This window comes from Arachis ipaensis, chromosome B10 (genome assembly GCF_059453495.1).
Source record: "Arachis ipaensis isolate K30076 ecotype BB chromosome B10, ASM5945349v1, whole genome shotgun sequence".
Lineage (NCBI taxonomy): Eukaryota > Viridiplantae > Streptophyta > Magnoliopsida > Fabales > Fabaceae > Arachis > Arachis ipaensis.
The window spans coordinates 35,106,892-35,110,921 of NC_142435.1; the positions used below are offsets into that span (position 1 = coordinate 35,106,892).

General features: G+C 40.2%; 1 non-coding gene across 1 annotated transcript; it reads right to left on the minus strand.

Annotated features, from left to right (window-relative positions):
* Nucleotides 1-2,124: 2,124 nt before the first annotated feature.
* On the minus strand, nucleotides 2,125-2,231 carry LOC148579666 (small nucleolar RNA R71). The gene has a single exon (XR_015894849.1). It is a non-coding gene; the product is annotated as a small nucleolar RNA R71 (small nucleolar RNA).
* Nucleotides 2,232-4,030: the final 1,799 nt, after the last annotated feature.

Consider the following 4,030-nt stretch of genomic DNA (forward strand, 5'->3'; position numbering starts at 1 on the left):
AACGTTGAGGTTAACGTGGCTCTTACTTGGGTAAGGAACGTTAGTGAAAAAGTTGAGTGTCACTAACGTTCTCGAACCCATATTTTCACTGAACGTTAACACCACTAACGTCCTGAGCAAAAGTCTCTGCCCACTTCACAATTTCTCTCTGCAAGTAAAGCCAAGCCCAATGAAGAAGATAACTACTTCAAACTCAAGATCCAAAGGCCCAGACCCAAGACTTGAAGAACCAACTAGAAGAGTAGAAGAGTAGTATATATAGGAGTAGCTTTGAATTAATAGAGAGTTGGAAAATATAGGGAGCCTCTAGGCATAGAATTACTCTCTGTATTTTTACTTTCTCTGCACTTCTAGTTTCATTATGTATTCTCCATCTTTGTTTTCATTTTCCAGAGCTATGAACAACTAAACCCCTTTCATTAGGTTAGGGAGCTCTGTTGTAATTTGATGGATCAATACTAGTTTTCATTATTCTTCTTCTATCTTTTCTCTTGATTTTACTTGAAAGCTTTCGATCTTCATCCAATTGGGTAGTTATCTTGGAAAAGAAGCTATTCATACTTGGATCTCTTTTGAACCTTGAAAGAGGAATGAAGAGATCAAGCTAGAAATGCTTTCTCATGCTGGACCAAATTGGGTTTAGATGGATATGTGACTATAATCCTCTCAACACTTGATTTGGGAAATGCATGTGGTATAATCAGTGACCATACTTCATCTCTTCTCATGAGCAATTGACCAAGGAATTGGCTATTGATCAAGATTTGAGAGATTGAATTACAAGAAATTGTAATTCAATCATTTAAGATTGCCAAGGAGATCAATGAGTACATTGATTGAGGAAGAGATGAAAATGAAATTGATCTGGAGAATGCAACATCTCTTCAGCCCAATGAACTCCCCATTTCTGATCTTACCCATTCTCTTTATTTTCTGTCACTTACTTTTATGAGCAATTCCCCCATTCCCATTTAGAATTCTGCAATTTACTTTAGTCATTTACTTTCAGTTCTTTAATTTTAGCATTTACTTTTTCTATCATTTACCTTCCCGCCATTTTATTTTCTGCAATTCTAAACTCAAATCCTGAATTCACTCAACTAGAACATTCCTCTAATTAAAGTTTCTTGATCAATCAATCCTTGTGGGATACGACCTCACTCTAATGTGAGTTTTTACTTGACGACAAATTCGGTAGACTTGCCGAAGGAAATTTGTTGCGAGACAAGTTTTCCATGCATCAAGTTTATGGCGTCGTTGCCGGGGATTGATTGTGCATCAACAATGATTAGATTGGAGGATAACTAGATTGAGCATTTTATTTTTGTTTGATTTAATTTTCTGTTTGAGTCATTTATTTCCTGTTTTAGTTAATTTCTTCCCTTTCCCCCACTTTTTCTTTGTTATTTACCATTCATTTCACTGACCCACTAACTGTTTGATATATTGCATCACTCACACTAACAGTAATTCTGACAGATATACTTTCTGCACCTATTCTCTTTGCTTGTACTTGTTGGTTGTATGACAGGGAGAAGAAGCAGGGCTTCAACTTTCTTTGATTCTGAACCTGAGAGAACCTTCCTTAGATTAAGGAGGGAGGCAAGAGAAAAACGTGTAGTTGGTGCTGAAGAAGAGGAGGAACACTTTGAGGAATACTTTGAACCAAACATGGAAGAAAACATAGAAAACCATCATGAAGAAGAGGCTCACAACCATGGCGGAAGAGGTCGAGCAAATCATGCTGGGGAGGATGAAAGAGTTTTAGGCTCTTACATCAATCCAAACCCAGGAAACTGTGGAAGTAGCATTTAAAAGCCAACCATCCATGCCAACAATTTTGAACTAAAACCACAGCTCATCACCCTTGTTCAGAACAACTGTTCGTTCAAAGGAAGTGTCCAAGAGCACCCCAATCAACAGCTAACCACCTTCCTGAGAATATGTGACATAGTGAAGTCTAATGGTGTTCATCCTGACGCCTATAGACTGCTCTTATTTCCATTCTCACTCAAGGATAAGGCAGCCAAGTGGCTGGAGTCTTTCCCAAGGGAGAGATTGACAACTTGGGAAGATGTGGTGAACAAATTCTTAGCAAGATTTTACCCTCCTCAACGAATCAATAGGCTGAGAGCTGAGGTCTAAACTTTCAGGCAACAAGATGGTGAGACTCTATATGAAGCATGGGAGAGGTTTAAAGACCTAACAAGGAGGTGCCCACCCGATATGTTCAATGAATGGGTGCAGCTGCACATTTTCTATGAAGGGCTCTCTTATGAGTCAAAGAAGGCCGTAGACCATTCATCCGGAGGATCTTTGAACAAGAAGAAGACCATTGAGGAGGCCATAGATGTCATTGAAATAGTAGCAGAGAACGACTACTTCTATGCTTCCAAAAGAGGGAACACAAGAGGAGTAATGGAGCTAAACAATGTAGATGCTCTGCTGGCCCAAAACAAGCTCATTACCCAGCAACTGGTTGACCTCACCAAGAAGATGGAGAGGAACCAAGTAACAGCAATCTCCACTTCATCAACAACCCAAGAAGGAGTGAATGAAGAAGCAAAGGGTAGTCAGGAGCAAGCCAACTACATTGGGAATTCACCTAGGCAAAATCATGATCCTTACTCCAAGACCTACAACCCTAGATGGAGGAATCACCCAAACTTTGGGTGGGAAAATCAACAAGACCAAAGCCTTGATCAAAGACGCCCAAATCCAAACAATGCTGCCCACCAACACTTCACGTCTAGACCATATCAACACTCCCATGACAACACCTCTCCACGTTCATATCAAAGCCAGAATAACCCTCCTCAGCCTGACCTATCATCATTAGATGAAAGAATCTCAAGGATTGAGAATCTACTTGAAGGCATAAGCAAGGAGATTCAAGACAACAAGGTGTTCAAGGAGGAAGTGCGAGCCAGTTTCAAGAACCAGAGAGACACAATCAAGAGGTTGGAATCTCAAGTGGGGTATCTCTCTGAGCAAATTCCCAAACCCACAGATGGATTCCCAGGTGACACAGAGAAGAATTCGAGAGGTGAAAAAAAGAAAGTAAGATGGGAAGATTGCAAGATGGTCACTATAAGTGATAAGGAGACTGAGGACAAGCCAAGCAAGCTGTCAGAACAACCTGAAGATACCTCAGTAGAGGAGGGGGAAAATGATTACCAAGAACCAGAAATCTCAAAACAGGAGCTGCTGAGACTCTATGCACCTTTTCCCCAACTGCTCAATGGTGTTGTGGAGAAGAGAATATACTCAAGATTTCTTGACTTGTTTGCATCTTTGCATGTGAACATACTGTTCATCAAGACTATCCAACAAATGCCTGCATACATCAAGTATATGAAGGAACTGCTTCCCAAAAAAAGCTCACTCAAGGGAGGGCAAACTATAGTGATGAACAAGGAGTGCAGTGCCCTCATTCAACCGCAGTTGCCTACGAAAAGAAAAGATCCAGGGAGTTTTCATGTCCCCTGTGCCATAGGAAGAAGATACCAAGGGGGTGGAGGAACAAGAAGATCCCTACGGAAGGTTTCTCTCCAGGGGATAAAGTGATCTCAGCTTACTTCCCAGATATCCCTCCTAATCTCTGATGGGATATTTTCGTGGAAAAACGAATTTCTCCAAAACACCCAAAACTAACCGGCAAGTGCACCGGGTCGCATCAAGTAATAATAACTCACGGGAGTGAGGTCGATCCCACAGGGATTGAAGGATTGAGCAATTTTAGTTTAGTGGTTGATTTAGTCAAGCGAATCAAGATTTGGTTGAGAGATTTGTGATTTGCAAAATTTAAATTGCATAGAAAGTAAAGGGAATGGGTAATTGGCATGAAATTAAAGAGAACAGGAATTAAAGTGCTGAATCTTAAAGAACAAGAAATTAAATGGCAGAAACTTAGAACGCAAGAAATGTAAATTGCAGAATCTTAAAGTGCAAGAAATGTAAATGGCTTGAATTGTAAAGGGAATTGGGAGTTGGATTTGCAGAAATTAAACAAGGAAAAGTAAATTGCAAC